General features: G+C 37.7%; 2 protein-coding genes across 2 annotated transcripts in view; one reads left to right on the top strand and one right to left on the bottom strand.

Moving 5' to 3' along the window:
• The window catches only part of gnb2 (guanine nucleotide binding protein (G protein), beta polypeptide 2), a 411,910-nt gene that overhangs the window by 200,663 nt on the left and 198,754 nt on the right, over nucleotides 1–12,493 (bottom strand). The gene's annotated exons all lie outside the window — the stretch shown is intronic.
• The window catches only part of si:ch211-284e13.4 (insulin receptor substrate 1-B), a 46,443-nt gene that overhangs the window by 27,365 nt on the left and 6,585 nt on the right, over nucleotides 1–12,493 (top strand). The window lies entirely within an intron of this gene.

Here is a 12,493-nt window from a genome sequence, read left to right as displayed (position 1 = left end):
AATAGCATTAGCTAGCTTATTCACTGTTCAGAGATCAGTATTATCTAAATTTTACCCGTCAGGTGTAAGGAGCAGTAAACACACACTCCGTGCAGAGCCGTGCCGCTCCGAGGCTGGAGCAGCAATAGCATTAGCTAGATGCTAACCGCTTAGCTAGCTAGCTTTTTCACTGTTCAGAGATCAGTATTTTCTAAATTTAGCACTTTTAATACTGCTGGAGCAGTATTATTAGAGTTAGATGCTAATCGCTAAGCGTTCACCGTTCAGAGGTGAGTTATCGGCCTGTAAGTCTGTGCTGCTTTGCCTGGCTAGCATTAGCTAGATGCTAAGCGCTAACTCTCTCAGAGGTGAGTTTTATCAGCCTGTAATCTGCTTGTTTACCGTGTTAAAACAAGCTACGGGGGACGAATCGCTAGCTAATATCTCACTGTCTTACCAGAACACGCAGGATTACTCAGTGTAACGCTGTCGTTTAAGTTTGGGTTAACTTTACTAGTTTAGGTGACTAGCTAGCGTGCTAGCGGATAGCTATGCTAACGCTGGTGCAGCAAGCCTTAGTGGACATCTGGAAATCTAAGCTTACTGTAAATAAACTGAAGCACGTTACTCACCCAAATAAACAGTTTTCAGGAGAGGAATCTGTGTAGATTAATATCCAGCACTCGTTTGACTTTGAAATAGCTAGATTTGTATACTGAGACGCTCCACCGGCAAGCGACCACCCCCGGTGGGGGAAGGGAAACATGGCGCCACCCCTGTTCACTTTGATATAGGCACCCTTTCTAGTGTCACTTAACGCGCCTTATAATGCGATGCGCCCTATGTATGGAAAAATAGCAGAAAATAGGCGTTCTTTGATAGTGCGTCTTATAATACGGTGCGCCTTATAGTCCGAAAAATACGGTAAGTTCATGGCTGTGTTTTCCGGCCACAGTAACTTTAGCTCAGCCTTACTTTAAAATGTAATTGTTTATCTCCACAGCGCTGTGTTTACTGATTACATAAAGTCTGTATTATTCTAGAATTTGTCTCCGTTGTAATAAACTAACCACACACACATTAGACAGTATTTCTAATACTACACAGCGCTGTCGTTATGTTATTAAGCTACACTGATGGAAATCTTCTTGATTTGTTATAAGTTAAATTTATCTGCTCTCTCCGCTCCAAAAACCTCTTTTTCACCTGCGTGGGCAACGTAAGCACTTTTTCACATTAAAATTCCACGCTAAATTCCGTACTTTGAGTTTTAAAATTAATTAAACGATTCCTTGAGGCACAGAAAATGTATTGATCATTTTTTTAAATCGAGTTACTCGATTTACTCGAGTAATCGTTTCACCCCTATGTGACAGTGCTTCATAAAAAGAGACACCAGCTTAACTGATGTTGGCACGGGGGCTTAGTGTTTGGCATATTCGCCTCCTAGCGCTGGAGTCTTGGGTTTTTCCATATTCTCCTTGTGTCTGCGTTTCTTCCAGGGACTCCAGGTTCTCACATAGTCCAAAAATATGGAGTAAAGTAAATCGGATACTCCAAATTGCCCAAAAATTCAATACTCTAAATTGGCCTGTATATGTGTGGGTGTAAGTATGTATGTGTGAATGTATGCATGACTCTGTGCCCAGATATGTTTTGGCTCCTTAGTGCCTGATGCAGTCCTCTGGTTGAGAGTATGCTGTAGGCAACTGGGTGCCACTTCTCCCCCAAGTGTCTTTTCATGAGTGTGAAGTATAAATGGTTGGGTGGAAAATATTCGTAATGCGATCTTGGGTTTCAAGAAAGGTGCTATATGAGTGTAACTTCATTCATTTATTCACCTACTTCCTAGGTAGTTGTTACTGTCCTATGACAGTCAGGGAATTTCATGTTCTAAATATTGATAGTATCTGAATAGATCATATATGTGTATTAGAACAGTAATTACATGTATTCATATGTCAAAATATTATATTATATATATAATACCAGTTGCATTGTGATGTGCAATAGACCCTAGCTTTATAGAACCCGGTATAAAGAAGACCCTAGGATTATTATAAGACCTTATGAATACTGTATATACTGTAGCTTACATAAAAATATCTACACAATTGAATAGAAGTAAGATACTCTTTTCAGATCATTATCCAGTTTAATGTAAAATTCCCTGCATTCCTTTCCGTGTATTTCCATGGCTGTTAAGGCTTGGAGCTCCATTGTTTAATTCACTGTAATACTTTTGTTTCTTTACAATAGTAATAATAGCCATTATGCCTTTTTCAGTCAGTATATGCAAATTCTGAGTTCACATCCTACAGACTACACTTCTGCCTGCCCCCCTGTGTCAGTGTGAGGAGGCGGGAGGAGAAGAGACGGGAGGCTGGCCCAGCCATGAGCTGTCTAGACGGCCAGGTTGCTTTGGGTCAGAGAACCCGTAATCAAGCCCGGCCATCAGTAGCCCGGAGAACACTGGTCTCCATTATACTGGACCAGTAATGTGCTTCGTATCACACAATCATTAATGTGTGGGTGGCTGTGTGTGTGTGTGTGTGTGTGTGTTTGTGAGTGGGAGAATCTGAGCCCAAGCATGTGTGTACACAAGTTTACATTAGCAAGTGACTTTATGAGTGAGTGTGAGTAAGAAAAAGAGAAGGTGAATGTAAGTGTGTTGTGTGGTTTTACCGTGTATAACATCTCAGGAATTAAGCTGGATTAAGAAATTTCGATCAAAAGTCTTAAGTCTATGGGTTTTAGACCTTGTTTTCACTTTTGCTCGTTGGTGTTTTTGTTTACCGCTGAAGGTTTAACCTTTGGTCAGATCATAAGCTACTTGGTTAGGCGAATTTTGGCGCTTTGTTTCTTGGTTTATGGTTCAGCGGGCATCATTATGTGCATGCTTAGCTGCATTAAGAAGGACTTTGTCGTCAGACCGTAACCCAAGGACCTTGCTAAATCTGATATTGGCATATTTAACGGATAAGTACGATTTTGCAACAGCAGATTTGCACACAGCAGTGCTTAGTGGCCTGTTAGAGACAGACATTTTTAGCATTATTGGCAATGCCTATTAAAAGTACTTAATACATGTACAAGTCAGAATGCAGAGCAAATGTGTAATATGCATAAATACAAAGAATGTAAATATATGTGTAAATATGGTAAAAAAAAAAAAAAGCAAGATATAGGTCACTATACTATACTGCTCTGTGGTAACCCTTTATGGTCAACTAGGGATAGACTTGGCATCTCAGTATTGTACAATAAGTTAATATAACAGTTTTTTAATTAATATCTTAGATTATTTAGTGCACAAAAATGGCTCATTTATGTGTTAACAACTTGAAACTATGTGTGTGTGTTTATATATGATTAAGCACTGCCCTCATCCTAACACACAGACAGTTAAACAGATACGAAGATAGAGAAAGAACGAGAAAGAGAAAGGGTGAAAGAGTTAGAGATCGAGAGTAGCATTTTAAAGGGCATTCTAAACTGTATGAAAGGGCAATTCCACAGATTTTCAAAATGTCTGCATAATTAATACATTAAGATCTATGACTGTAGGAATTCATGAACAGCACATCCCTCTGCTGGATGGTTGCAGTATGATGCGTAGCTCCACACATCCCCACACATTCCTCTTTCATCCACAGTTAATCCTGTTGGATGTGGTTGGTCCTTCTTGGTGGTATGCTGACATTACCCTGAATACCGTGGCTCTTGATACATCAAAAAGACTTGCTGTCTTGGTCACAGATGCGCCAGCAAGACGTGCACCAGCAATTTGTCCTCTTTTGAACTCTGGTATGTCACCCATAATGTTGTGTGCATTGCCATATTTTGAGCAAAACTGTGCTCTTACCCTGCTAATTGAACCTTCACACTCTGCTCTTATTGGTACAATGTGCAATTAATGAAGATTGGCCACCAGGCTGCTCCAATTTAGCCATTAAACCTCCCACATTAAACTGACAGGTGTTTCAATTTCATTGTCCAACACCTGTATTTCGATAACAGAACAGACAAACAGACCATTTTTATCTCATTTATTTTATCTAAACTGTCTTTTCATGTCCAGTGTCTAATTCCAGTACTTAGTAATAGTAATAGTTTTCCTGTGATAATATTGGCACTGGCTGGAGTAGAACATCTGCAGGACCTTTCTTTCTCTTTATTACATGGAGTAGCTGAGTTGTAGTTAAGCTCTCAGGCAATGTGCTAGTTAGTTTTACCATTTCATATCATACTATTATTGATCATGTGGTGTTTTTCTGTTGGTCACATCAACAGACACTCTGCACAATGTTCCTTGTCGTTTTTTGCCAAGATGATGTATTTGGTGTTCAAGTTTGGTGTTCAAATTTGCTGTTAGCCAGCGAGCTAATGTTAAAGTAGTTAGATACGATGTTCTTCTTAGTGTTTGTACTCAGTTCCAGTCAGTGAACTTATCAAATATATTTTCTTGACTGAACTGAGTCAAGATATTACTATTTTGGTTTGTGCTGACTTTTTTAAAGCAGCTCAGGGGTTAAGTTTTACCGTAATAGTTTTTGTTTGTTTTGTTACTGTAATTGATCTGTATGGAACATACTCTGGTAGCAAATTTGACAACATATCAAACAATTGTTGCATTATTTCTATTGAACAGAAAGGATTGGTACCATGGCTTCCATGTTTTCTACATTGGTTCTTTAGTTAAAAACTTCTCAATTTATTTTCAGACTGCAGCCAAATGGGATTGTTTTATAAATCAGATCTTTTAAGACTGTCAGCAATGCTATTTGCACATGCAGACAAACTGGGTATCCAGTGGAAATATCTGCTTTCCTTCTGTGTTTTTTGCTCAATGAGGGCAGTCTGAGATATGAGTGGTCTGGGAGAAATGGGGCAGGTCTGGGGCAGGGTGGCTGTGGTATCATTGTCAGCATTAGTAACTAACCACATTTTTGTCACTCTGGATTTGATGAGTTTATTGTTTGTTGCATTGTGAATGACGCAAAAGACACATTAAAATCTAAGGTGGGAGAGAATCAAGAATGACTCACGTCTGTAAATATCTGATTGGAATAACATATCAAATCACCCCCAAATGTGTTTTTTATCTAATAAAAAAAATAAATTAATGTGGCTTCTGTCTGTCTAGTCTGTTAAAAATCTACAATACAAAAAAATATACAATACAATACAATACAATACAATGTACAATATACAATATATATCAATATATAACACAGGGCATATCACGATACAATATTATCACGATACATTGCCTACGATAATGATGATAATATTTGTGGCAAATATTACAAAACAATTCTCTACGATACTTTACAGCATCTGTGTTACTGAAGAAGATAAAGTACTCCTAAATAAGCAGATAAATAACCAGGAGTTATGGATTTATTGATGTCAGTTTCACAGAATGTACCCTATTAATTTGATTAGTGCTAACACGTGGAGTAATAAAGCAGAAACTTTATTAGTTTAGTAGTTTGAACACATCCTGCACACTAGAGGCGATAGCAGAAGATCAGCTGGTTGAACTCATATTACATGACAACGGCTGGTGTTAACAAAGTTTGCAACCTAAGCTTCAGTTACTTGTTTGACAAAAACAAGACATGATGTTTATAGAATTTACTGACAGAGCTGAGATTGTGTTTTTGTCCTGAATATGTTCCGGAACATTTTTTCCTTGCGTATCTTTGTGTCAGTAACATCAGCCTGAGATCCGTCTCTGACCTTCAGAGTGTTACAGTGTGAAGTGTTTCTGCTTGTGTTCTCTGAGCGAGGTTTGTGCTGAAGGACTCTTGCGGGCGAGGCTCAGGGAAAAAAGAGGCTTGAGGCATATTTTTGGACTTTTGATTTGTCGTACGTCAAAGGAAGCCTCATTCGCCCGGTTTCCTTAGTGATGCCAATGAGATTGTCTATCGCCGTCTCTCTCTCTCTTCTCTTTCCCTCACTCTCCCTCATCTCTTACCCACTGTCTGTTCAGGAGCCAGTTGCTACCAGTTGTTCACACATACATTTTATTTTAGTTTTCTATTCAGCTGTATTTGAATGTTGCTGTTAATGTGAACGTATGTGAGTGTGTGTATGTGTGTGTGAGCGTATGTAAGCGTGTGTACGTGTGTGTGGGGGTGTCCTGAAAAAACCTAGGCTTGTCTGCAGAGAGATTATCGTTAACTTAAGTGGGTGGACAGAGGGCACTGCCAATTGATCTGTCTGCTGGTAATAAGCCATACACATACGCACACACACAGACAGGCACACACATGTGCTTGTATTCCTCCCTTTGTGAGGCATTTCTCTATAATCCTAAAACCCTGGACTTTGCACCCAAACGCTATTCCACTATGAAAGGTAAATAGGGTGTGATGACTGGTCGTTCATGTTCCAAATACACTCTGCCACTTGTAATTCACCATTAGAATAAACTTTTTTTAATCATGATGTGTTGCTTTTGTTACACAAACAAGCATAAAATATAAAAAAAGAAAAAAAAAACATCCAATTTGCCAACTGTAACTTCTATATATAATTTAGGTCAAGGTTTGAATTATGGGGAGGGTTTTGGTATGACCCCCCCCACCAACTACGACTTGAATATATATATATATATATATATATATATATATATATATATATATATATATATATATATTCTTATCCTGGAATATTCAATAGTACACTAGATTTACAGCATCCATGTCTGGCAGAATCTGGTTATTTCAGACATCCATAAAGTGGACCTTGCTGGTAACCATTTCTCTTGTTTGCTTTCCTTGTGCATATTATTGGTTTTGTCTCATTAAGGTAACACATGCACAAGCCATGGCACTGAATGATGTTAGATTGATGCTAGATTTTGGAATTCACCACTCCACCTTAAATGCTGCTGTGGTGACAAACAGGCTTCAAGATTTTTCGGTACTTTTGAACTGAACTCCTTCGGCTTTTAAGGTGGAACAGAACATTTAAATTCCAGTTTTCGTTGTATATGGACTGTTTTTAATGTCTGCATAATGTGAGCAAAGAAAACGTATAACACTTTTAAAGGCACTTCACCTCTACTACAGGCTTAATGTAACATGTGCACCTTTTTAGGGTGGAAGGGAAAATAAGGTCAGCATGAGACTAAAAGCTTCATACTCTGTTGGCTGTAGTAGTGAATAATTAGTTGCTAATGTGAGTAGTTGTAGTAGTTGTAACACCGATGTATTGGATTGTATGCACATGCCTGCTCTGTACTGGTTTCCCCTTTACACCCTAATGAAAAAAAATTACTGACCAATTTAGTTATTCTACAATATGCACCCTGATTAGGTAGGATGTGGTGATAATTAATACTGTAGTAAAATCGCTTACATTTTAAAAATATAACGTTTTTTTATAGTGTTATATTCTATAGTATGACATTTTTAGTTTAGCTAAGATTTGGAAAAATATAAATCTAAGCTAAACCAAAAATGTCACACTATAAAGAATGATATAAAAAACGAAGTGATTTTATTACAATCATTATAGCTTTATAGTGTGTATAATATTTAATAATCAAGACTATTTTTTCTGTCTGAGCATACAGCTCCCAGTCCTTTTAAACCAATGAAGTCAATTCACTTTGAGTGTGTGTGTCTATCTGTACCGTAAAATGATAGGAAGTAGACACAAAATTTAGCTGGCTGTGATCTCGTTCTACTGTACTTCTGTTTATGAATTTTATGGGAATTGTATTGGGCCTTTTCTTATAACTGTACTGGGGTATGTAGTGGTACAGTGCTGCAGTATAGTAGTACTGTGGTACACAATAAACCATTAACTGTTTCTAAGAGCAGTTTTAGAACATTTGAAGACCAAAGCAGCATTCTACTTCAAACAAAAAAAATACTTCAGCATTCTACATTCAAAGCTGCATCCTCAATTCAACCCCCCCCCCCCCCCCCATCCTCACACACACCTGACCCACCCAATTAGAAGAAGGAGGATTGCCGCAGTAATTCTGAATGTTTGTGTAACTGAGAGTGTACAGAGAAAAAAGACTGTATAAAGTGTTCAAGTAGCCAGAGAGAGAGTGTGTGTGTCTGTGTGTGTGTGTGTGTTGGTTCTGAGATGAGAGGATTCACTCCAGTGCTCTAAAGAATGTCTGTGGCGCCTTGTACGGTGAGGTAAAGCTGGCGTCTGGCCAGATCTGACACACCACACACACACACACACACACACACACACAGTTGTTGACTCTCTCAGACTGTCAGACTTGAACCCACTCTGAACTGAACTCTTCCCACACTCACTCAATGCACACATACACACACACTTACGTTTGAAGCACACCACACATTCTATCTGCTGTCCCCTTTCTTGCTCTCTCTCTTTCTCTCGCTCTCTTCTTTCTGTAGTTGTCTTTCTCTCACTCGTCTCTTTCTGTCTTTCTCATTCTCGTCTCTCACTATACTCTCTCTTATGTTGTTTCACTCACTCTTTTTCCATCTCCCTCTGTCTCTTTCTCTCTCTCTCTCTCTTTCTCTTTCTCTCTCTGTGTGTCTCTGTGTTATTGGTGGTGGTAGTGAAGGTCAGGGCTGCTTGAACAGGATGAGCATCAGTGGAGAAGGAGGAGAGGTGGAGAGGGGGATGAGGAGATGGATGGAGGTGGAGAGCAACTCCAGAGTTGAGCTTGAATCATCCTTTCTTTTGTGAGCTCTTCCTGTGATGGCGGGAGAGAGTGAGGATCGAGGGATGGAAGAGGAGGAGGAGGCAGAGGAGGAGGAGAGGGAGAGGGCGAGACATGAGGGTGGATGTTTTTTGCTTTTCTGCATTATACTGCTTGTGTGTGTGTGTGTGTGTGTGTGAATGAGTGTGTGTGTGTGTGCTAGGGGTGTACAATGCATCAGTCTGAAGGTGCGGGTTCATCTGCAGTGACTGAATAATATTAAAACTCATTGTAATCAGTTATAATAAAGATAATATAAGATAAGCTTTCATGTTTTTGGCCAAAATAATGTAATAATCCATATGAATAAATGTCTGCTGTGCAAATCGTCCTCCAGTCATACAGGATTTGAGTATTCAGTGTATGTTTACACAGAATGAGACCAGAAGTATCAAATCAAATGTCATTTCTAGAGTTAAATTAGAGATTTATTGTTCACTGAATGATTTCTTACCTAATCAAAACAGATTGAACTGAATCGTTGCAGGGTATACCAGGAGAGCAGACTTGGTTAGTCTGTATTTTTTTCTGACTGTGACTGTGTCTGGACACTTGTGTGTTTACAGAAGTGCGTGTGTGTGTGTGTGTTCACAGCAGTACTGATGGTGTGGGAACAGAAATAGAATACTTTGATGCCTCTAACAAACATGTCAGACATGGAAAGGGAGAGAGTAAAAGAGAGAGTGAGAGCGAGAAAGAGAGAGAAGGACAGAGACAGACAGAACTAAAGAGAGAGAGAGAGAGAGAGAGATACAGCGAGACATAAAGACACACAGTCAAAGAAAGAGAGAGACTGAGACTCTCAGACACAGAGAGAGAGGCTGAGTCTGAGACTCCTGCTGGGGGAATCTCAGAGTGCCAGTCAGACCTGTGGAGATCCCAGGGGAGCTGTTCAATAAACGCATGCATGTGTGTGTGTGTGAGAGTGTGTGTGTGTGTGAAAGACAGTTTGTGCCAAAAGACAACCAGACTAAAAGAGTAAAGGACAAAGAGAGACGGGCAAAAGAGGAGGAACAGTGAGGACAGACAGCAGAGAAAAAAAAATCCCTAATCACTGAGAGATCATCCTCCTCCTCCTCCTTCCACACTGTGCTCTTTTCATGTTACTGAAGGTCGTCCTGCAGATGTGCATTGTCTGTAAACAGCAGTGTGTGTGTGTGTGTGTGTATGCGTGTGTGTGTGGGTGTGGATGGACAGTTGCAGTGTAGAAAGGCCTAATAGTACATCAGTCTAAAATTGAAGTGTAGCACTTTTTTTGCATAATTTATAATAAACTATGATATGTATTTAGTATTAAGCACTCCTTTTTGGGGAAAAATATTTCTGAAGGTTCAAATGCAATGATTTCATAATTGACTTCATTAATTACTTATAGAACTGAAATCGACTTTAATTTGACCTCTCATGATTTACTGAATCATTTAAAGAAATGAATCTGACACAAATTTAAGATATAATGATTCACTGGTTCATCATTGAGACAATTTAGAATTGACTTTAATTTGACCTCTCAGGATTTACTGAATCATTTTCAAAAAAGGTTTAATATTGACTAATTTCAGATTTTATAGACTGCTGATTCATTTACTTCAAGAAATTATGTTAGTTCTAATTTGAGATTTTACAATTAACTACATCATTGCAAAAAACAATTAAATCAACTTTTGATTTCATGATTCACTGAATAATTGAATTAAAGGAATAATGTAGATTAGAAATTATTTTCTTTAATTTTACATTTTGAGTCACTGAATCATGTTAAAAAATAAGTAACCTTTAATTTAAGATTTTATGATTTACTGAGTAATTTTCTAAAGACATGAACGTGACTCTATTTTAAAATTGTAACTAAAACAGACTAAACTATATCTTGATTTTTAGGTTTTCTCAATGAAAAGGTATGAATAGCTTTGAAAGAGAGAGAGAGTGTGTGTGTATGTGTTTTGTATATTGTAGACAAAACTAGTGAAGTCTTGGAGGCTGTGTTATCTATCGCCTTTGGTATGTTATTTGCTGTAATGTCAAGGGTGTGTGGGTGTTATAACTAGTGTGTGAATAATAGCAGCTATTCAGTGCATCATTAGGGATCTCTAATAACCAAACTCACTGTAAACACTGCAGATATGTGGAAATAGACAACAAACACTGGCTTGCAAACATCTACACACAGACAGTTTTTTTGTTATACCATTATAAATCATAAAAAAAACTATATAATCATTAAAAACTTCACAATAAATAGTAAAACAAAACTATTACACCATTAGCTGTGAGTTACAACTGCAACCACCAACAGCTGCAGCTGTAAGGGTTAACTCGGTTACACTTGCAGGTGTTTAAGCTCATAGCAGGTTCTGCAGGTCATTGGTTCTTTGATGACTTCACTGCAAAACTTCACAGACAAACAAGGAAGTCCAGATCACAGCGGTTAGAGGAGAAAAAGCTTATTTAGATTTGTGTCGAGTTTTATTTCCATTCAGTGTGTGAATATTCCACTACCTGGGCATCGACAGCCCTTTTAAGCGATACTTAGTAATTTATATTAAACCACAAAATCGAGAATGCAGCTGTTTTATTTAAGAAAATTGTCTGTGGGCCCAAATTATTATTTATAAATTTATTATTTATTAAAACAAAAATAAAATGAAAGCAATACAATTTTCACATCTTGCGTAATAGTGGATGTGTCTTATGTATTTAAATGCATTTTTAAATTCTCAGCCCAATCCTTTCTGAATTTCACTGATAGTCCAAAATTATGTTACAGAGAATTTTATTTTATTTATTAATTATTAACTATTTTTTAAAGGGGAGAGGGGTGGCCATTGGATACTCAGCACCTCTACACTTCTGATCCTAGAATCTCACCTGTTCCAGTGTTTGTTTGTTTTGTTTTTTTACCTTGTATAGTTATATAGTGATAAGAAAAATTCTAGGTGCTTGTGCTGAGTCAAAAAATGTATTTTTGAGCATTTAAAAAAAAATCAATAAAAGATATGCAGCACTGAATGGCAGTCTAATTGAAAAACCAACATATAATGCCATGTCATCATATTCATTTCTGGAATAATGAGATGGACAGCATGCATGTATTTATGTTTAAAACACGCTTGTATTTTATCATTTATCATTATTAATCAATCAATAAATCAATAAACAATTGACCTTTCCAGCTCTAGATTTTTTAGTAAGCATACAGTCACATGAATAGATTTAAAAAGACACACACAGAACATCAACCCATGTACATATACATATATGATTTGAAAAACCTTCAATTGCTAGACTGATTGGTCTGATGATTTGACTTCTTATATTGAGCAGCCCTAGATTTGTGTGCTTTGGACCATGGTTCTGCATCACAGATGGCAGTGTTCTTTCCTACTTCAAAAGCAGGGAGAGAGATGGCCTGATGTTCTGCATGTAGCAAAGCATCTGCATACCACAACACTTCCAGCACTGTCCGTGACCCCTGCTGTGAACATCTTACTACTAAATACTTTGTTTTAACTAGACATAACAGAAGGCAAGCTGACAAAACTGTTCCACTTTGGCCTCATTCGTTAACAGAATAAAACTGAAGACGATCCTTAATAGATTTTTGGAATAGGTGTTCAGTTCTAAGGGGGAAAAACATAACTGATTCAGAATCTAAATTATTTGTAGATTCAACACATTTAAAGATTTTCCTCTGGTGTGTGGAGTTTATATATTTTTGCTTTTTTTATTTTGTGTGTGCATTTGCCTTTCATACCTCTGGATAAAATGAGTTTCAAATCCAGTTTTCAAATGTTTTTTATGCAT

The sequence above is a fragment of the Astyanax mexicanus genome, chromosome 1 (assembly GCF_023375975.1).
Source record: "Astyanax mexicanus isolate ESR-SI-001 chromosome 1, AstMex3_surface, whole genome shotgun sequence".
Classification (NCBI taxonomy): Eukaryota; Metazoa; Chordata; class Actinopteri; order Characiformes; family Acestrorhamphidae; genus Astyanax; species Astyanax mexicanus.
This window is presented reverse-complemented; position numbering and strand designations above follow the sequence as displayed.